Source organism: Pagrus pagrus (assembly GCF_965226575.1).
Source record: "Pagrus pagrus genome assembly, chromosome: 3".
Classification (NCBI taxonomy): Eukaryota; Metazoa; Chordata; class Actinopteri; order Spariformes; family Sparidae; genus Pagrus; species Pagrus pagrus.
In genome coordinates this window covers 12,154,165-12,177,975 of record NC_140187.1, presented here as the reverse complement: position 1 = coordinate 12,177,975, position 23,811 = coordinate 12,154,165, and the positions used below count along the sequence as shown (strand labels likewise).

The following is a 23,811-nucleotide window of genomic DNA, read 5'->3' as shown; positions in this document are numbered from 1 at the left end:
AGGATAAAAGCATGATGAGATTCCACACAGCCCAATTCCTCTTGATAAGCTCGCACATCCCGCCGGTGCATCTTAACTTAACCTTTTGTTGGCCAGTGACATCACGACCAATCAATCAGCAATCCATTAATCGTACTGCACCATTGTGACGCGTCCCTGCAGGAACTTCAATCTCTCAAATTATCATCCCTGCCAGGATGTTACCCAACTGACCTTGGAAATATGGATGAATGATGGGTAAGTGTTGGGGGGAGGGTTGCTGATGGATGATGATGTAATGATGCCTGGGATTACACCCGCTTGTCTGCCTGACAGTCCAAACAGATAAACCTTCCGACCCGGAATGCTGATCCAAAAAATATCAGCTATCACGGGCTGCACACATTGCCTGACAGCTGCCCGACTGCTAACGCCGCTAAACCTGCCGGTCTGAGCAGGAAGGGGCAGTGACACACAGGGCTCATCTCTACGTCATTATTATTATCCCTTGTTTTTTGGCAGAGTTGCCAGCTGCCTTTATTTCACAGACAAAAAAAAAATAAAAAAGTGAGTGAGTGAGCGGATAAATCATGTTGGGACGCTGAGCGCAGAAAAAACGAGAGAGATTTGGGATGATAGTTGTCACATCTGTCCCTCAGACTGACTGAAAAATGGTCACGTACACATCGACTATAAATGTCAGATTCACAAAACTTTATTGTCCAATAAATTTACATAAAAAGGAGATTCATCTTTGGTGCTGGCATCTTGGACAACACACACCAAACACAAAAATACATAACAAGTCACAATAACTATACATTAAGGTAAGCTGAAATCTTTAAGAGACAAGTGGCTGTAATAAAAGTGATGAGTGGATTGTTCTTCCATCAATACATAATACACAGCAGCACTAAATAATAAATTAAAATAGGTGATGGTGGTGTTGCAGAATGCCCTAAATGGATGGGGGCCTATTTAAACAGGCTCTTAATGAGGAAGGTCACAGCTGATGGAATAAAGGATTTCTTCTAACTGTTCTTCTGACCACTGGGACCATCAGCAGCCCGATGGCAGCGGCTGAAATGCTGAGTCCAGAGGATGGGAGGGATTACTGTAGATCTAGATTGCCTTTTTGGTTGTGGATCGAGAAAATAAGTCCTGGAATTGGAGTTGTTTATCTCCACGATTCAGGAAGTTTATTCTGTATATGAGCAACATGGCAGACACCATTGAGGACCTGCTCTGAAAACACAATCATTAAGATGATTATACACTAACGAAAACATAATTACAAATATTATTTTCAATTTCTGCCCCTAAATCATCTTAATACCTGCATACTTAACCTTTAAAGCTCCTGAGAAAAGAACAATTAGGCGCCATTCTGCTTTACTGTAGATGCCGTCGACATCGTCTTAAAAGGTGCGTTTACTGTCTATTACTATAGCAAGATATTTGAAATAGGTGACCTGCTGCACTGCCTGGCCCTCCATACTGATTACCTTGTAGGTATGACTGTAAGACTGTGCCTGTAGATATAACTATGTTGCATTACGGTGCAAAAGTCCAGAGGGCCACCCACACACACACACACACACACACACACACACACACGCACACACAACAACAAATGAATACGACAACGGTATCTCTTCCATTCAACTATTTAAATATTTGAGTGATTGTGAAGATGAAACACCAGATTATGTTGAAAATCAAGCAGTTTTCAAGGATTATATTCTTATTCAGTCTCCTAATATTGAAAACATAACTTTTGTACAAGACTTTGTACGAACCCTGATTTATATATATCTCGTTTTCTCCACATGCAGCTCCGGGGTACCTGGCACACACACTATTAGTAAAGATAAGAAAAGTTCGAGCTCCTTGAGTAGTGCCCGTGATATGAACCGCATTTTTATGTGACAGCTCATAAAGAAGAGGAAAGGAGGTTTTGCTCGAGAGGCAGGTCATCACGACAATATGAATATGAATGAAAACTGAACAGAAGAAAGGTTAGTATTCATGCACAGCTGTTGTGCTGTAGGAGTTTCCCTTAAGTGAGATAAATGTTCGAACTGTTTGACCATAATGGCAGCTGATCATCATGGAAACACATTGTGCAATCCACAAAATGTGGCTGTGGGAGAGCTTTTTCTACAATGAAAGTAGCATTATGGAAATGTAGCCATTACCCGCACTTGCTCCACTATCCCACTTCCTGAATCCTGCTTCCATTAGACCTCCATAGTGTTAGGCTGCTGATAAGCCTCACTGTAAACATCCAACTGTGATGTTTTGACTCTGCCAGAACATTTTCAGTATCATCCCAACCATCTACGCAGGAGCTCAGCATCAGTCACATGCCCGACCATTAAAATCCAAGGCCACCAAACCAAAACCAAACAAAACCGATGGTTCACAGTCGACGGACTCCTGTAAGAGGTGAGTGGAGAAAAAAGTGAAATATTACAGTGAGTGCCGAGAGAATTCGATCCAAGGTTAGAAAGTGCAATCTCAGCCTGACTGCATCCAATAAATGTCACTAGCCATCTTTGCTTTCCACAGTGGATTTGAGGCGCTGTGTTGAACATGAACCTGGAATGTAAACAACAGAACTCAGAGGAACTACAGTACTGACATAAGCTGCGGCATCGTCTGTGATTTTCTTGTAATTATTTGGTGTTTTTCTGTATTTCAGACCCTTCAGGGGACCTTCTAAATGTCATGTTTAGCTGCCTGAGCAGATTATAATTGGATTTAAATTGGCTTGAAAACTGCTTTTAAATAAAACTATTCATGAGGATTCATCAAGGACAAGATTTACCAGGAAATAGCTGATTGAATTATTTGTATTTCCTTTTACCCAGAGGAGACAAGTGTATGCTACAGACACTTAGTGAATCTTAAAAAGTGGCTGTTTGTGAAGGTATTTCTCCATTCAGTATATAGAAAGCCTGAAGTAGCATACATAAAATGTACTAAGAGCTAATCCGAGTTATGCTATAACACAGACAGATATCTGATTTATACAGACATGTATATATTACATAAACATTACAGAAATAACTAAATGCAGACAAACACACTTTATCTGTCTGTTCTAATGGAGAAAAAGTACCACACCACAGTGTCGCTTGAGATTGAATATGCAAAAACCTCAAGTCTGTCAAATAATTGAATTTGCATTGAACAGGTTAAGGGATGCAATGACAAAGTCAGGCTGATTGTACAGGCATCATCCAAGTTTATTTTTTCCTTTTGAGAGGTAAAAATCCCTGAAATGTATTTAATAAATCAAGATGGAAATGCGTTCACTGAGACCACCACTGACGATGCAAAGGTAAATTCCCACTAATTTATGCAATCGGCTGTTGCACCGACAAAAACAGATTTAACCTCAACTATTTGACCTTTACTTTTCTTAAATGTTTCTTGACTTAATGTCGCAAATAAGTCACAAGTTGTAATGAGGTGATTTCAGGAGGTCATGATAGGATTTTTGATTGATTTTTCTGTGTGTGCACTTTCACCTCTGTTGTGCTCCTGTTGGAGGAAATGTCAGAGTTCGGCAACAGTCGAGCAACACAACAGCTGGAGGGCGTTCAGTGTTTTGTAAAAGGATGCTTTAATAAGACGAGTTAGACTTTTTATAACAGGAGCCTGAACAAAGTCCTTGGGTTGAACATTATTAAATATTGTTTGCAGTCTTTATATAGATACTGAATATGTGAACCTTCCAATAGTTTTTTTCTCCTGTTGATAGAAAATAAAGGTAAAATAAGATAAAAATAAATACATGGGGCCCCAAGAAGTGTCAGTAGGCATCTGTCTTATTTATTACAGCCATTTCATCAGCCACCTGCCTGTCAACCAGCCCTACAGCTGAGGGAGCTTCAGCCTCACACACAGACACAAGACCCAGGTCCTATAACTGTATGCACCCTCATGACACCCTCATGTCTGTAGTCAAACAAACAAAAGAACACAGTTTATAACAAACATAATGCATGATGCACCCAACCACACATACAGATATGTATATTTAGTAAAACAGAGGTCATCCACAAAGATACTGATTACACGTCCAAAACAGCAGTTAATGTCAGTTTCGATTTGAAGCCTGTCTTCTTAGGCACGTCAGATCAAAGCTTTGGATTCCTCAACATGCCGAAACAAGCCATGTAAAGAGTTTGAAGGGCAGATACAGGAGCGAAATTTATTGCAAAATTAAACAGTGTGTTTATCTGCTCTAATGTAACTATGTACAGTAACTCACTACCTCCAGTGGTTGCTCCAAAAGGACTTCAACACACAAAGACAGAAGACAAAGCAACTACACAACTTTAAGACAAAGAAAAACTCAACAAGTGGCTGCAGTATTACGACAATGATGTTGTCGAAAGTGCCAGAAAGGTTGCGGAGATCTGGATGAAGTCAAACTCTAAATTCAATCCAGCTGACATCTCTGTCATCCAGCCCTGAAATAAACAAAAAAAATCTGAAATCCTGTGCTGCAAAACAATTCTTTGAATAAAAACATTTTCCAACAGCTCGATATCTAATTTCTGTTGCATCCAGACTGAACAAAATCACACATTTTAAAATATGTGCCAGAAACCAGAGTGAGATTAACAGATGCACGTGCAGGCAGCGAAGACACCCTCGCCACCGCCTTACAGCTCGATATTTGATTGGTTGTTATGGCCTCACGCACCAAAATATATGCACCGGTGCTGAATTGCTTCCTCTGTGAGAGAGGGGTGTACACTGGTGCATTAGTTAGGATGAAATAGGTTTGAGTTATGATGTGTGATGCGATCTGAAGCTGAGTGATGTGAAGTGTAAACAGCTAGAGGAGAAAGAGAGAGAGGCGGCTCAATCTGAAACACACACTGTCATATAGTCGTGTTCTCGCTTAATATTTATGAACGTTTCAGTCGCTTTGCTTTTTTTCTGCTTTCTTTTTTAATGCATATTTTATGCTCCGTTTTGTTGTTTGATTTTTTTTCGTGTCTGGGCGGAATATTTGGTTTTTGTTTTCCAATCATTCGACTGCCTGAACCAATCTGAGTAAATGACGTTCAATAAAGTGCTCATAAAATATAAAAGCGCTCCGCCTTTTACACAATTTACTGGAACTATATGATGGTGATGTGTGAATGTGAATAAAGGTATGATGATTGCCTCCTTCATCATGTCAAAACAAAATCATGTCGTGCAGAGATGCACACAGTAACACAAACAAATGCATCGATACTGAGGTGAATTTAGAATCAATTTCTCTTCTGTTATTTCTTTAAAATGGAAACAGTGTGAGCAGACAAACACAGAAAGTCTACATTAGATTATCTGTGAGTGAATGCAATAACTTCCTTCGTATTTCAATGTTTATCTTTTTTTGCTTATCTCGTGTGATGTATGAGTGCTGGGGTGACTGCAATCTTCTGTCATTTTCAAAATTCTCCAAGGGCAAACCTCTAAAGTATAATACAAACTAGCATAATGCAGGAGTCCAAAAAAAACCCCCTCCCTGCCGAAAGATCGATGGCTGAAATGCTCTGTCTTTCAAAATGAAAAGAAGAGGGCGCACACATCATCATCAAAACGACGACAAACAAACAAACAAGCCTCTTTTTAGAAGCATTAACTAATTAACATTCTGTAATTACCAGATAACCTCCTGGACACATTAAGTTACACAGGGGAGAGACAAAATAATGTCAAAACATCAGAAATGGGACTTAATTTGCATAATTATAACTACAAACATGTTTAAAATGTCAATTAACAGCATTTATCAGATATAATAGATGTCTAGTATGAGCGCTTTGATATGCGAGTTTACAAAAAAACTGACAGAGCAACAACTGACATCCACAGTACATGTCAGCGTTAACATGTGCTGTACATGTCAGCGTTAACATGTGCTGTACATGTCAGCGTTAACATGTGCTGTGGATGTACTAGCAGGTATAATGAACCAAAGTACTTTCTGTATAGCACCTTTTTAACTCTAACATACCCACTGGTAACTGCACCTGAGCACAGACAGTATTCCAGTACTCCAAATTGTCGTGGGGTTGTTAGCAAGGGTTTCGGGGGTAACCCTTTCACTTTTCAGTCATTAGGGTCCATCCTCCGGGGACCACGAATGTCTGCACAAACTTTAAAAGCAATCCACTCAAAAGTGATTGAGATTTTTCAGTTTGGGCCAAAGAAGTGACCGAGTGACGAGATAAAGCTACATATAGCCGCAGCACAAGCATAGCTTAAAATAAACAAGACCGTTTTTTGTTGAAAAAATGACTTAAACAATCAATCAAATATCAAGTTTGTCAATTATTTTAGTAATCGGCTTGATAACTTGTGTGAAATGGTCATAAATGCCCATGTAAGCAGCAGTATTTACTTTAGTGAATTAGTTAATTTTCAGTCCTTTTCCATGAAGAGATCATGTAATTCTGCCTCCCGCGTGTCTTATTGGCAGCATGTAGGCTCACAGTGAAAGACCAATGGCATGTAAAATGTGCTACTTCTTCCCTTTTACTCCACTTTTCATGATAAAAAGAAAAGTGATCTTAAAGAATATGTCATACAAACCCTGAAAGGTTGTTCAGGGGGTATAAAATGTTATCATACATCACACAGACAGATACTATTGCTAAAGGACGCAGAGAAAAAGAGGAGTGAAAGTGAAATTGAGACAGAGCTGGAGACGCAAACCATGAATGTGATCCCTATCTGTCTGTATCACCACCTATGGGAGCGAGCAAACACGCACGCAGAGCCACAAAAATCTTTAAAAAGCAATCCATTACATCTAAGGGTCGCTGTGGTGATTATCTACCACTGCTAAAGCCAGTAACACAGCGTTGTTGCAGAAATCTCATGCATGTCTTCCTGGGTGGGTCCCGTAAATTCCCATCGAGGGAGGAGATGGAGCTGCACGAGATGCCTCCCAAAAGATAAAAGATACATCAACAAACAACAGCCCAGGAAGAGAAACCCACCCTTCCTTCCTGTTATCTTACTGTGCCTCCACAATACTGTGTGTGTGTGTGTGTGTGTGTGTGTGTGTGTGTGTGGGGGTGGGTGGGTGTGTGTGTGTGGGGGTGGGTGGGTGTGTGTGTGTGGAAGAGATGGAGACAAATCCCAAGTGAATGAATTCAAACTATACAGGAGTTATTTAGGTTGCAAGTCTCCTGAACTGGAGTTGTTGATAAGAGGTTATTCACAAACAGTAATGTGTGCGTGGAACTGGAACCAGGGTCATGAATATCATGAATACTAATGTACAGTAAGGTTTCTATAGTTTTCTAAGTCTGCTTTTATTAAAATTGTAAATACCTCTTACTGTAGTGTACATATAAACACAAGTGGCACTTTTAGTATGTATGTATGGTGATTTCCTTAAGGGTCACTAGCTTATGACCCACTGGTTTAAGGACTTCTGTTTCAGGCCTTGAGTTTGGCATTCTGGCTGTCGTCTTGGTTTGTTGAGTCAGAATTGAACACATTTGGATGAGAGGGTGGATATCTTGATATCCTGATGCAATCTGACTGAGAACCCGAGGACAGGCCGTGGCACCGCTACATCTCAAAGCACACCTGGATTCATATCAGAGCAAAATAACCTCAATAAGTCATGTTATCTGATTAACATGACACCTTGTGACGGGAGCCACTTGTTCCAGAAATATTTTCCATCACTCTGAATTTCCATTTTAACATTTTTTAAATTACATACTCAATGTTACTCAACATGGACACACACGACTCTCCCAGGTAATGCATATTAAGGCCACTAGTTTTAACTATTTCAGCTTTGTTTCTGAGCCATTGTGCTTTCTCTGTGTCAGGTTGGTACAGCAGATGGCTCTAAAATACTACAACACGCACAAGCTTTAAGCTGCTGTTGCTGTAGAGAAGAGACGAGTCAGAGGGACGAGACAAAGTAAATGCATAGTGTAAGATTCAGATTGTAACATCATGTAATCAGTGACTGGATATTTCTTACCAAAACGCACCAGTCAGTGTGCGTCTCACTGACTGTTTATCAAAGAACCAGATATTGTTTAGTTGTTTATCAGTTTAAATTTTAAAAAAAAATAATGAAGCTTTTACTTCCACCTGAGCCTGAAATTGCCCCTGCCAATTTTAAACCTCCATTATTATTAAACACTAATTGGGATTGCAGTGCCACAATCATTTTGAAAAGGTTTCTTTTTAACATCAGTATCCTGTTGTTACACAGTTATTTTCTTGTAATTAGGATCCTTTCAGTGGACAGAAAGTTTGCATAATTATTCCTACAATGATCCAGACTGCACCTAATAAGTGTTTCTAATGCCTCCAAAACAATTTTAAAGCTGCACACTACATAATCTGTGGCTAAGGATCAGTATTAGTCAACGTTGTTTAACATACAATATTTGTTCATGTTTAATGAGAGTGAGGAGTCATTTTACTTAGATTATCTTTATCTTGACATTTCCCTAAAAAATAAGGCTTGAACAGGGAACAATAAAATGTGTTGATATACTGGATTTTAAATAATTGTCCCTTCAGAAGCTGGTCTGTGCGGTCATCTATCACAACGTATACGAAGACTTCTCAGATCATATCAAATCACATTGTAAAACTGAGTCACTTGTACGTATACAAGAACGTTCCATCTTTGCGGTTGCACAGATAACTTTCAGAGTTCATTTTAGGATTCATTTTCATCAGCCTACTTATTTCTGACCTGTCCCTGACGGATGATTGATGAGGGAGCCTTGCATCACAGCATATCAAATGCACGAATGCTCTGATCTACAAGATCAGTTGAGAAGTTTAACAACTTCCAGCTGATGTAAGAAACCGGTTAATAACGTCTGCACGTCTCTTGTCATGGAAAAGGAGCCCTTTGTCACAAGCAGAGTGTACATTACAGCTAATGGCATGGATGCTCTTATTGTGAGGGCTTAGCTCAGGATGCTGACTCATACCATTCCCCCTGTAAGCTCATACTTCACAACCATTAATCACTGATAAGGATGAATGGCCAGTGAAGTGAGGATCAAGTAAAGATTGTGATATGAGATGGACTGTGGAAGTTTAGATGCAGGAGAGTCCAAGTTGGAATTGATTTTCTTTCAGGATTATCTCTCATTGCTCCGTTGAAGAGGCAAATATTTGTTGTGCAGCAATAATAGCTGCCACAGAATCCCTTAAATCTCACAGACTAGCTGATACCTGTGAGGGAAAGGTTTATGTAATACACCTAAAATGTCACTGTGGTTTATAATCTCTCTGAAACAGTGATACGCTGGCGAGAGGGCAGATTCTAATGCACTGCAGGCAAGGCTGATATTTTTAAGTCCTAAGTGCACTATAAAACATTTTTAAGATAGGCCAAATTAAATGCAGAGGCGAGGATGATACACACGAGGCTGCTCCCTGTGAAATTTAAAATCTCCTCGTTTTAATGAAATACTACTCTCCAATTTTTTAAAAGGGGGTGAAGTCATTTTTGGGAAAAGCGTCAAAGGACTTCGAGCCTCTTCGCATTACTTATGACATCATCACCAACCACATAACTATAGTTATCAAACATCAGCAATTTAGCGGTCCACTTTGTAAGATAGTTGATTGTCGAGTTTCATTTCCAAACTCATCAAACACTGACGCTTCGGAAAAAGACCTACCGGCCCACAGTGTCAGTGTTTGACGAGCTGGGAATGAGACTCAACAATCATGGACCTAGAATCCATCTGTCCCTTTGCAACACTCTTTATTTGGGAGGACCTGTCAAGTTAGCTTCCAATTAGCTGCCACTGTGTATGTATGTTATTGTGCACACAGTCAGTCAGCAGCCAAAATAAACAATCCACAAGAATACAAATACAGACTGTATGAAAGGTGTGGCCACCATGACGTCACCCTTCTGTTTGACCATATTTGGTGAAAGAGGGTGGGGATGGGGAGGAGTGAGGGTTGGATCTTGCCATGGTAGCGACTTGTCAATCACAAGGTAGCAGTGCCCTAACGTTGCTGCTTTATCATCTATTTTACTCTAAATGGGACCATAAATTACTAAATGAACATCCGGCTGTACTGAAAAAGACTTAAACTACCAATTGAGATAATACATTTATTCATGAGTCATGAAACAATTTTCCACAATATAACTTTTCCTCAAGCTATTAGACAGGGAATTGAGATATCTCATGTCATGTATTCTGGTGGCTTTTATTTTGGCGGTTTGATAAATTTTTTTGGCTTCATTTGAATGAGAGAAATTATGGGTATGCCTTTATTTTACAATTTCATCAGGGGGAAGTGTTTCACATCATTAGCAAATAATTTAAAATCCAACACATCCAAGCCAAAAATCTCATGAAATATCTGAATTAATGTGATACAATTAATCACTAATGATGACTTTCGCTGTTTTCTATTGGGTACATTTCATAACCTCACACATTTATCATATCTAATGTAATGGTGGCGCTGCAGTTACAGTTCAAAATTAAGAGATAATAATAAAAAATAAAAGCTTACAGCTCACTGCCTTCATACCGACCCTTCACCCCTTTTTGTTCACTTAACTTGTTCCTTCTTTACCTCTTCATTTCATCCCTCTATTTCTCTCCCTCTCCTTTTATCTAATTTGCCTTGTTACTTTCTTCTTGTCCCGCCCACGTATAACAGCTGCAACGCCCATGCTTAGATGCCAACCATGTTTGTTTTGTGGATGCTTAGCAGGACATTTATTCAAACATTTCAAGTTGGAAGAAACATGATAATACTGTAAGTTCTGAAGAAGGTCTGAAAAGAAGGACTATAAACTGTTTTTTAAAATGGCTTTAAATTAATAAAACAGCTACAGTACTTGCAATGATAATAAAAAAAACTGCTTATTTAACTGAATTCCAGCGTGATGATTAACTGTGTGGTTACACAGTTAAAATTGGGCTCTTTTTCAGCACTTTGAAGGCACAGTATACGCAATAATTTAGAGGCAACTCTGTTCTTTGAATATTCCTCAGTCAGCGTGCAGTACTGAGTTAATGGATCGAAATGTTGCTATTTCTTCATTTCTGTCATCATTAAGTTTTGCCATGACCCCATTTCACTCTCTCTTTTTTTTTTCATTTTTATTGCAAATGGGAAAACGCTGATGTAGCAATCGTACTCATCAGTGTGCATCAGTTCCCATAAATGAGATACTTTAATCTTACAACAATCGAATGGCCCAAAAAATATCAACAGTGCTGCATTTTTCAGAAAATAACATCACTGCGTTCCCAACGTTCCTCAGGCACGGTAGCCTCCTCTGCCTTCCTGTCGGCTGTGCAGAAAGTAGGCCACTTGGCACGTCCATAAGTAGCAGCTAAATGACATTGGTTTTAGTAGGACGTTAGGAGAGGAGATCATAGATATAATTAGCATTCCACTCTGTGTTATAATTATCATCCACATGATGAGCTATTAAGGGACTTTAATTGTATGTTACGCTGCTTTAACAGATGTAGTTCTGTAGCACAGCATTAAAAGGCAATTGAAAAAGACACAACAAACTGTAGATTTGAATGCAGCAGGTGTTCTCTGGGTCACCGTGTGCAAATTAAGGCTGAAATAGAGTAAACATAGTCCGGTGATCCCAGGTATAGATTTTTAAATATGATTAGAACTCTGAAAACCTGAACAGTGTTAAAGCACTCTTAAAATGCAAGTAACAGACAAATCCTTCAGGTGTCCCCACTGACACTCTGGACAAATCCCAGCCCATTGTTTAGTGGTCCCCAAATGTTATCTGGCACTACGAAGTAGCAGAAAACTAATTTCAAGACAAACACTTCATCAGATTAGCTCTAAAGCCATAAACCCCATCTCAAATAATGGAGCTTTAGCCGAGTTTATTACCATATGATACTGCCAATGGTGTCTGTGTTCCCTTCAAGCTTTGATCACCATGAATATTGATATTCAAACTAATTAGGCCAAAGACAACACTGAAAGCTGTGACAGAATAAGTTCATGCTCTAAGAGCGTTGCTTTGATACTAACGTCAACATGCTAACATACTCACATTGATGAGGATAGCATACTAATGCATAGAAGGTATAATGTTTACAACGTTTACCATCATAGTTTAGTGAGTTAGCATGCTAATTGGCAGTAAACACAAAGCACATCTGAGGCTCCTGTGAATGTCATTAATTAGTTGCAGCTCCAAAAGTATTTGGCAAATTTTGACCATATGACATGAGATGAGAAGTTAAGGAGATTATTGATACTTCATCTGGGAATCATGAATGTCAGCACAGATTTTTGAGCCAATACAATGAGAAGATGATGAAAGTGAAAACGTTTGACATGCTAGTGGCGCTCAAGGAAAAGTCAGGGGATCAACAAAGTCCGTACGATCCTTCTTCCCTTCCTGGGGAACATGAATATGTATGTGCCAAATTTTATGGCAATCTATTGAACGGTTGTTGAGATATTTCAGTCTTGAACAAAGTTGTGGGCCACCTGACGGACCAATATTGCAGTCTCTCAAGACATGCTGCAAGTATGGCTCAGTATATATTTATAAGAACAAAGATTTAAAAGAAGTTCAACCTTTACTGACTATTTATTTTTGCAGAGCTGATATCAGGGAATGAAGTCCAGGAACCAATCCAGGCTTCATAATCAGTCACATCAGGTACAGAAACAGATGGCGAGACACAAAAACATAAATCTTACCAAGAATTTCAATCAATATTCTTCCCTCCTCGAGAAACCTTCCAAACCTGGGGCCAAGTTTCCCGAAACTACCACATTACCAATTATAATTGCGTTACAACTGCGTCTAATAAATTTGATTCCACACTATAAAGGCTAATTGGTATTATCAAGAAACTTCGTGCTTAATTCTTAAACATAAATACAATTCAGAAGTGGTTCAAGCCTGTACATGCTAATGATCAACAGGAGAAAAAACAGAAAGACTGTGTTGTGGAGACAAACATTAGTATTGTTTGTCTCAGTAATACTCAGGATTATGCAGCAGTGTCCCATCCAATTAGCTCCAGTTTGTTTGCATGAAGATAGCATGCATCCACTGATAAAAGTGAAAGAGAGGAGGGAGGGATAAAAGACTGCCAAGGGCCAACTGTGAGACAGAGGTAGGTCATTTTTAATAACAAATTAAACATAGAGCTCAAACCCACCTTGAAGCGTAGCTCCACCTATTTTACACACCAAAGTGTGATAACAGGTCTTGCGCAGCACCATCGCATATGCCAAAAAACAGGCTGCATAAAGTATTTTTGTAACTTGTCACTTGAGTCAGCATTGATATTAGACTGAAAATGTACTGGTATTGTGGGTAATGAAAGTAGCAGGTGTTGACCAAGCCCCCAGGAAAAGCGCCCGGCTTTGAGGCTAGTATTTATACTGGCCAAACCGTGTAATTACAACGCCACATGATGCACTCGGGCCCAAAAAGACTTTTTCCCCATTAGCTTACGCTGTAAAAGAAGCGGTTATAAGATGTTTTTTGAGCGTCACAACCCCCACGAAATGGCTAGTTTGACTATCAAAAGTTAGGCCATTAAGTCCAATATTAAATTGGAAAGACTAGAAGAGCTGCAAGATTAATTCATTTTTATCTCTATTCAAGTTAGCTTGGTGCTCAACTTGAAGTTAGCCGGCTCGGTCGGCGTAGTCTCTAGTGCAGACGCTCTATGGGTTGCGCACGGAAGATCCAGGTCATTTTACAGCCGGGAAGTCGAGCCATTTTGGCTTCATGCACCACCGAGCAGCTTTCATAAGCACGAACAGGGCTCCACCTGAGAGCCAATTTTACTTCACTTCATGTGTCTTGGTGGCAATTTTGAGTGTGCAGGGCTTAAAGACAAGTCTAATTTTGGCCATGTTGTTTGCCTTTTGATTGACAGCTCCTCAGGCTGTTAACCAGCTGCACTGGTTGCCATTTGTTCATCCCAGCTCAGCTCCGCTCCACTGCACCCATTTTCAATTTTATGGCTCAGTGTGAAAACGGCAGAGTTTGTTTATCATTGGTAATCAATTAAATCTACTTTAGTGTAATAGACTTGTATGTAGCACAAGGAATACCGTTTTACTTCCCGCAAAGTCTCAATCAGTTCAAAATGTTCAAAACTCTTCATTTAATTTGCCAAATATGCACTAAATGGTTTAGTTGTGGATCTGAAAGCTGTAATTTTACTCTCATCTGCATTCAATTCCCAGTCCACAGGTGTTTCCACAGTTTTCACACATACAATTACATGATCACTCAGTCTGTTTCTATCAGTTTAAGTGTTGTTAATGAAACACGCTGCCCCTGTTTGGTTTGTTGAGGCCTAATCCTCATTGGATAATCCAGAATCCTATTGCAGGATTAAGTGTACTGCGGAGGGCTGTTGATTCACTATGAGGGGGGAGGTGGGCAAGAAACTGGAAGATGTTACAAGGTGGTTTAGACAGAGTGGGGGAGCAGCAGGGTGCTGAACAGGCAATCAGGGGATTGGATCAATCCTGACATGCACTGCAACTTTATTGACAGGTCAGTGTGCGAGCAGGTGGGCTTCAACCACAGCTGCTGATAAAGATGTGGCGGATGTCTGTGCAAAGCTGCTTCCCTGTCTGCATAATAAAACTGTTCAGTTGTTTCAGTTTTTGTTTTTTTTCCCCCAGTTCAACTTCATCCGGTACAGGCAGGAGAGACTGCTGAAAATTAGATTAAACAAAGTCAATAAATGTTTGAAATCATGTCAGGTCATGGCAATACAACTAAACCTCTACCTACCGATAAATCTCTATTGGCAGGAGATTAGCAACAATCTGTTTTTTAATTAAAAAAAGGGCAATTGATTCAGAAGATTAAGAAAATTTCATCAACATTTTCTCGCAGTTAGTCCTGTGTTGTAGTGCTGTTACTTCCTCTTCCTCTAGACTAGTGTTTCCATGCCCCCTACAACATTTAGAAGTATTTTCTAGTCTGATGTCACTATCGACAGGAGGACGCAAGTTAGCGGACTCCATTTCTAAACTAATGTTAGCTACTGTTGCTCTCTGTTAGCAGAGCAGAGAGAGGCACTGAGACGAGGCACTCGAGAACGAGCATTAAGTCGCATCCTTGGACTGTAGCGGAAAATCCGACCCGAGTCCTTCACAAAGAAATCCACGGTCCAGCAGCATTAAACAACTTAAAGAAGTCATCCACAGGCTTGGTTAGGCAACCAAGATAGACGAGGAAGGTCTCATTTCTCACGTCATGTCACAATCCGCTCACACGTGGCCAATAAAAAAGAGATACATACATGGATGTTATGAATGGGTGACTTTAGTAATATTTGTTCAAAATATAATAATCGCTTCCACCCACGCCAGTTTCACTTGAGGTTGTCACAACCCCACCCGACAGCCTGCCACATGCTGTCCCATGCAGCAGCAATGATGATGATGCACAATTTGTGCCTTTGTAGCTGAGTAGCTCTGGGCCATGGCTGCCTGGACGTCTCTATGTCTGCCTCAGTTACCATGGAAATAGGAGTTAACTTGCGAGTCGGGGCTCTCCCGGGAGATTTGACTGATGTGAAAGAGGGGAGGAGAGGGAGAAGAGGGAGGAGAGCTCAGTGAGCAGACTACCACTTAGTGAAGCATGGTTCATTTAAGATCACAACTTAACCAGCAGTGAAAGTGATAGTGATAAAAAATAATAATAGTAATATGGCATTTATCTGAGCAGTTTGGAAAGAGGCAAATGCATCAGAAAGAGTGCTGCACTGAAATTAGAGGACATATTGAAACAGAGAGTCAATGAAGTTCAATAAATGACCCTTTGTTGCTGTGTGACAGCTACAAGGCCAAGAAACATGTTCAATTATGAAGCCAAACAAGCCAAAATCATAATAATCCCACGGTTCAATGGATCCTGCTCTTTCAACCGACCCCTGACACAATTTTACAAATAATGATACTGCACACAGGAAATCATACTGACAGGTTCAAACACTGCTTCCACTTTTTACTTTCTTTCAAAGATTTTTAATATCAAATGATGTTACCAGGATGAGTCAGTCCCCTCTGCCCGGGGCTGAGGCACATGAACCAGCATGGCGGGGATGAGACAGCAGTGCCAGTGTGTGCCACGCAGAGTAGCAACGCATGGAGGAGCAGAGTCTGGCGAGCCCAAAGAGGAATGTTAATTTAGCCAGACAGAGCAAGAGAGGGCAGAAAAAGAGCTTAGTTGACCTGAAGGCTGACTGAGAGTCCGTGAAAACTGCCCTAATCACAACGGGCTGACAGGAAGGAAAAGACAGAAGAATATCAACAGCGATTCTAGCTATGGTGAGGATGACAGCCTATTAGAAAAACACTCTTTTAAAATCCACTGATGCCAGGAGAGGGAGACTAGCCCTCCTAATCACAGACGCATTCAACAGATACTCTTTATCTGGAGCTCTCTACCCTGTCAGTGTCACAGCCCTGCTCCGGGCATGAAATGCCAAATCCCACTTAAGTAATCAACTGCTCAGAAATGCCACATAAAATCAACGGTGATCGCACAAGAGCAAAGATACAAAGAGCCGGTGGTGGAGGAGTCTTGATTTAGTCTTAAATGAAGCCGCTTAATTTTGTCACCAGGAGATACAGAGCAGAGAAAAAGCAGTCGCTCTCATCTTCAGTTATTTGATTGAATGACTCAAGCAGCCAGAAAGAGCCATGTGGTGTCACAAGATTACAGTAGATTAACTGCGCTGCATGCAGAATTTTTCACTTGATAGATTTAATTAAAGATTAATTAAAAAGTAAGGCTGCACAAGTAAAGGAAATATTATCAGAATGACAACAAGGCAAAGTGCAAAATATGTGACAACACTGAATTACTGTAGAGCTGCAGCGATGTCCTGACCTACAAATCGTGATGCCCAAATGTGAGAACAAGACCCTGACAAATGTCACATCATTATGATTTGAATAGCTTTTCAGTGAAAATGAAAACTGTGAATTATATTAATCAGATTAATCGTAATGTCTAAATAATTGCTAAGTGATTTTTCTTTTTATCCATGTCATTCAGCCCTAAACTAAAGATGAGTGATTTAATATCTCATCATCTGCATATCTTGTTGAATAATATAGTGTATAATTATGTATAATAATAGTACAGTGGGTATTATGATATCAGATAGTCAGTGGTCATATGATGGAGTATGGATGAAGTGGGTGGTACATCCCAATATGACACGACAAGCTTTGTTCATCCAAAACATTAAGTTCTTCAGTTTACTACGATAAAAGACTTAGAAACTAGAAAAAATACATTCAAGGAAGCTGGAGCCAATTAATTATTAGCACTTTTGCTTAATTACACGTTTAATTGATTATCAAAGTTATTGCTAATTTATTATCCATCAACTAATTGGTTAATAGAGACCGGCAGAGATGACGTCTTTTTGTAGGCTAACCAGAAAGTGGGCATCATCCTGGATCTCTTGACAAAAAGTGTTTTTATCATCTGTAAAACGAGAGAAGATAGATTACGGTGGCCCCTGGAAACAGATTTCAAAACAGCAGGTTTCCAAGGGACACTAAAAAGTGGCGAACACACCTGCCATATTTAGCGTCCTTTGAAAACGCTGTTGTTGTGTCACTCACTTCCCTTGTGGTCTGTGTCATGTTTCTGTATTTAGAAGTGTTGCCAGAATCTGCCTTGTATTTCTGTGATTGTGTTTTCTCACTTTATCAGAAATAAAATCAGTGTTTTGGAGTGTGTGTCAAGTTTTCTGAGGCACAGTAACAGTGCCTGTCTCCATTTCTATGTGTCTATACACACAAACCTGTGGGCAAACAGATCGCTCAGCCTTGTTGTGATTCGTGCTCTGACACATGATGCACAACAGAGACTGGTCAGCTTAAACACTACAGCTGTCAAAGGTCAGAGGTTACAGCTTAGCTGAGCATGTGAGTAAACAAGCTCCTGTTTCTTTGCCCAGCACGAGTTAGTGCACACCGAGTTTCAAATCCTTTACTGACCAGCGGCTTTTTAAAACGACTTGGGCATAACAGAGGTCACAAAACCAATCAAAGAGTTTTCAGGAGACACGACAGACCTCATTATCAATAACCATTAAACAGAAGAAAAGAAAAAAGGGAGAAAAGGGGACAAAGAGGCCGATTGCACATTAAATTCTTCGTGTCAGAAATGAGCCTTGAGTCACTTATCATATAACTGGTCTCCAGTCAGATCAAATAGTTCACAACAGTTGAAAGAAGGGACAGATAACAAGCTCCAGGATGCTTTTACTGTCTGATAAATCTGGTTCAAAAGTCCATCTTTTATGTCTGTAAGTTCAAACTGTTTGAAGTTTACCAATTATCTTTTGTCTCTGTCTGACATTGTTGTTATCCTGTTGCAGAGCAACCAACATCATCCCTGCACAGCCCTGTTTGATTTAAATACTGTGACCTGTCATTAGTTTTGCCCTTTCATGTGCTCAGCTCATTTCTCCTGTATGAAAAAACAACTTGAAAGCCTCTGATGAGCGTGATGAGCAGAGGAGCTAGTCGGTGCATTTGTTATTATCATATCATATTGATTTGGTACAAGTTTTGGTCCAAAAAGACTAATGATAATGATGCATTTTACCAACCTTTTTTCAAAGAAATGAGACGTTGAGATGTTGGCAAAAGAACAGAGAAGAGCTTTATTTATGACTACTTCATATCGGTTACACCCAAGAAGATTTTGTTTCCACAGTCAGCCCTAATGAAACAGGCCGTTTGTAGCATTTTTCCCCAAAACTAAAGGTCCAAAATCCGTGCCTAAGTATCACAGCGTGTACTTTGGCACAGTGGTGCTTTAAACTAAATATCAGGGTTGGGCCGATGGACGGTGAGCTGTGTACCATCAAACCACAATGAGTTAACCCCCACCAGAGAGCACAGCAAGTATGTCCCCTTAGAGTTGCTGTGAGTTTCTTTAAGCCTGCCCAGTCAGGTGAAGACTGTTGGCAGCAGTGTTTCTTTTCTGCAGGTCGCTGTTAGTGTGGTTCTGTCAACTGTGACGCTGTTATTTGTGTTTTCATAGCTTAGCTTCCTCTGTACAGTTAGCCGGCTAACTTTGTTTCAAGCTCCTGAGGCTGAAGAGGTGTGTGGTGCAGAGACGAAGACCCTTTTAACCCCCGCACAGTGGTGTATGTCAGACGCTGGCCAGGCAGGGATGTGGGAGTTATCCAACTTCCCTCGATGCTGATGGGAGACAGTTTTCTCTGCTGGGAGAGGCAGTCGGAAGTTGCTGTCAGAGCGATGTTGGGAAAAGCACGACTACAAAGAACATAAATACAGATTTTTTTTAATGAATGTGTGAAACAATTTTTTATGGTAATCTATCCTTTAGATACTGAGAAACTGAAATGTCAACCTCCTGGTGATGTGAGAAAAAGCCAGGAAATAATCAGTAGGATTTGTCTTCTGACGATCATGGATGACAAGTTTTCATAGCAATTCTTCCAATCTGAAGAAAAGTAGTGGTCTGATCTAACCGACAGATATTCACAGAGCCACACATACGGTGAGGCTAAAACTGCCACGCTAATTAGCTAGAAATATTTTGTTTAATAATACATTGCACTTCTTCAGTACTAGCTTCAGCAGCACTTAAACTGCATCTTTAATGTAAGATCCCCCACAGGTTTGGTTACAGAAGTCGTAATATCTCCTCAATATCTCTAATTTCTTTTTAAATGTAACATAGTCCTCTATACTGTTTAGTATAGTGTAAGTGTTTTATTTTTCATTTAAGCAGTAGGCTGCTGAAGTCCTCCAACCTTCTTCAATCATTAACAAAAGATGCTTTCACGCAGAGAAGGTCACTGACTGTAAAGATCCAGCACAAAGGTCCGAATGACTGTCTGAGCGTTTCAGTCTCATTTTGCATCAAACTGCATCAGAGCAGTCGGTTAAATCTCCCAGTTGGCATTCGAAATCATGGGCAAAGGTTAGCCAACATATATTATCTTAATTGGTTTCCTCCTATAGATAAAAATCAGACAGAGACAGAGAGGACAAGTCGAAGGTCAGTGCCTCTTCAACAAGTTGCATCTAATGTGACGTACTTTAGTTTGTGTTGCACTCATCTTCCTCCCATCCTCCTCTTGTGCAATCTTTTTAATGCCACTGTGTTGCTGCCATATGCTTGGGAGCAGCTAAGCCTAACTAAGGTCTCTGAGGAGAAGGCCTCAGCTCTCTAATAAGACAGCAGAAGAAGACAAAAGCTCCATTGAGACCTAATTTGCACACACGTAACTAGTAAGAGAAAAAAAATAAGGCAAAACCACATGCGAATTCTCCTTCTTAGAGCCGTTACTTGCTGCTAGAGTTTGTTTTGTTTTTTTTCTATCCTGAAATCTAGATTCATGCCTCCTCTGTATTTATATGGTGATGATATGGCAGAAAAAAAGGTGGTGAACCAAAAGCAGAAGCCACACGGCTAAAAAGGGAATGTGAATTTAAAGAATGGCTTCTCCAACATCAAGTTATAAGTTATGATTTTAAGTGGGGAATAAGTGGCAATTAGTGTGCTGGGTGTTGCCACGTGAATAAATAGAGTTCAGGGGTGGGAAACAGTCGGAGTTGTAAGGTTCAGAGAGGGGCACAAAACAACTGCCTTTGTCATCACTGAAAAGTCCATTATCTCACTTCTTTCTAGCTGACTGATCATTTATTTATAGTGAAGACTGCGGCCACAGGTCCATAATGACACTGTGGAGCTTTGAGCAATCGCAGAAGTAAACTCGGCTGCCCTGATGACCTCGTCTTTTACACGTTTTACAATTAATTTTTAATTATTCAGGTTGGACTCCAGCAGACATTCTGCACCTTTCCAGGTTTCTGTTTATTACCTTCCTTCTTTGGATACTTGATCGTTTCATCCCCACGATTGTTTATCGTTTTAATTATAACTATATGTATACCATAAAAAGAGCTTCTTGCTACGTAACCTGCTACATTAAACCCCTGAAATATCGAGAAAACTTATAAAATGACTCATCAACTTAATAAAATGAAGTTTTTAACAACAGTTATTAAAAGACAGAGAACAATTTTGGGGGGGCAGCCTGTATTCATTTTGTTTTTCCTACCCTATTCTAGTAATCACCAAGCGGCATCAAGTGCCACACATCATTTGATTCAGTCATTTTGTTTCAGTCTGGTTCATTTACAGTCTCAATTTTGCATTTGCTTTGTCTGAGAATGGATGAATTTGCCAGAATTTGTACACTGTAAAAGTGTTTTTACAGAAACTAAGGATGTTTTTTATTTATTTAGATGTATTTGGATGATTTGACTTCCATAAAAATGTTTATCTATATCAAATTATTATAACATTATCCTAGTTTTGGGAGTGAATGCAAAGGTTATTAAATCATAACAGAGGACACTGAAATGAAAGTGACTCTTTCAGAGAAATATATTAGCCACTGAACATGAACAACAAAAGTTGCTTGGCTACAACCCTTACCTGTTGGCCCAGAGGAAGAAACTACGTGGGCTTCCTTGACAAATCAAAGCTGCAGAACATGACGGTGTAATCACATCCCCTGGGGAGCACCTGAATGCCCCAATAAGAAATGTGTGATACCGACACTGAAAAGCTGAGAATCTCCACTTCGCATGAGTCATGAAAGCATATGGATAGGATTAACCATTCAAAAGTTATTAAACATTTTAGGGAGATGAGCTATTTTTAGCCACCGCCAGCTGTCTAGGTAGCTTACTCGAAAGAAGTACCACTGTGACAGTTAAAGAACTATAGAAGATCTTTAAAAGCACAAACGTTTACCATCGGTAGTAATTCTTTCACTTGTTAAATGGACTGTATTACTTTCAGAGCAGCGTGAAGCCGTTTAAGACGCTTTGCACACCTTTTCGATGTTGGAATTTGGTGGGTTGTGTCCGACAATTAACTGCAGCTGTCCAAAAACTGTATTGAGCTGTAAAGCTGAATTTCTACTTCTCTTTTGTCATTCACTCACTCACTTTCCGGATACATCACTCTGAAGGCCTCCTGGAAATGCTTTTACTTTCAGACGATATCTTCACAACCTTTACAATACACATATTGGCACACAACAATTGCGGCTGAGCAGCCTTGAATGGCGCCGACTTGCTCATTGGAAGCGTGTTGAGCTTCGACGTCTTACTCGAGGACACCCTGAGAAGCGGTCGATATTACTGAACGACCTTTTGGTCCGTGCTTCTTTCACACGCTCACAGTCAGCTGTCAGTGGGATGATTTGATTGCCACTAAATGTGTACCTTGACTTGCCTTCATTATAAATAATGAGCAGCTTTGCAAATCAGTCTGGAGCAGAAAATGTGCTAGTTGCTAGATTTCTTTCAGGTGTCAAGAATCCAACTACTCAGTTCTTCTCTTCTCCACAGACATTCTTGACTCCTTCAATCATATCTGAGTTGTTTGACGACTTGATCAGATCACACAGCGTGTTAAGAGGAAATGTCAGGTCAGTCCAAACTCGTGTGTGCTGACCGTCCTTTGTGACCCTAATGGCTGCTCCTCTGCAGGATAGCGGCTCTCTGGAGAGGAGAAAACCTATCCGTCTCAATAGTCAGAGAGCTGCACAGAGAGACACTGAGGTGCTTCACAGTAATTTCACAGCCATCAACCCTCATCACAGTGAGGGGGCAGAGGGTTCAGGACGGTGGCAGCCGGAGGGCGAAGAAATGGGCTCAGACTCAGGATGCATTCCTCTCTATCCAATCCTCCTCCACCTACCGTTCCCTCCACAGTGTGGCTCACAGAGACGCAGCTGGAAACACACGCCGAAAAAGTTTACTTGCATTCATGCGATCTCAGATACTCACACACTTTCTTACGTTTTTCATTTCCACACAAACAAACCCACACGCTCACAAGCAGACTTCTGCTCGAGTACACATCGTGCCCTCCGCGGCTTTTCTATATCTGCATCTCCTCACGGCCTGGTGAGTCTGCTCCCACAGCTTCCAGTCAGGAACTTGTAATGACAGGGAGGTTGTAGCTCAGCGAGGGAAGAGAACACACACACATACAAATATACAAACACAAATATACACCTAACACAAGCACAAACACCTGCATTGTTCACAGATTGTGTTTTCCATGACACATCTAATGTTTAACATACAGTAAAGCTAAACTTGAGTACACAAAAAAAAAAACAGCAAATACTCCACACACACACACATTTGTCAGTATGTGCCAACACACATGCTCTCTCGGTCAACACAGTGAGGCTCTGACCGCAACCACAGAGAAGACACAGAAAACGCCTCACTCGATCCAACCAATCAGGGATTAAACTGGCGCGAGTGCACCCAATCCGACCTCTCATCTCCTTACAGCCTCGAGGCTGGAAGAGTCAGCCACAGGTCAAAGTCGATCTGATCTGTCTCTGTTGCCGTTTTCACTCCTCACGGAAAAAAAGCCTCCCGGTACGTTTCAACACATCTGTTATATTGTTCTGCTCGTAATGGCTTTGCTAATCAATGTTTCTGGAGATTAAGAGTCTGAGTTTGAGTTCATGAAAATGAATCTTGAGGTGAAAGTCAGCGTTCGTGTTTTGTTTTTCTAAAACGCTCAACCTCATTTCCGTCACGACCTCTTTCCTCTTCTATTTTTACACAACCCTCTTTGAAATGACTGTACAGGAGAATGCCAGATTATATTTTTGTAAAAGGAAGCCCGCAGACTGTGAACAGTGTGCTTCGAGCAGCATAGCGTGTGGAGTCATGATGCTTGATCGAGCATTTGGGGACCAGAGG

The 23,811-nt window shown here is 40.4% G+C and overlaps 1 protein-coding gene across 1 annotated transcript in view; it reads right to left on the bottom strand.

The window, feature by feature from the left end:
• The window catches only part of ppp1r16b (protein phosphatase 1, regulatory subunit 16B), a 101,063-nt gene that overhangs the window by 40,592 nt on the left and 36,660 nt on the right, over positions 1–23,811 (bottom strand). The gene's annotated exons all lie outside the window — the stretch shown is intronic.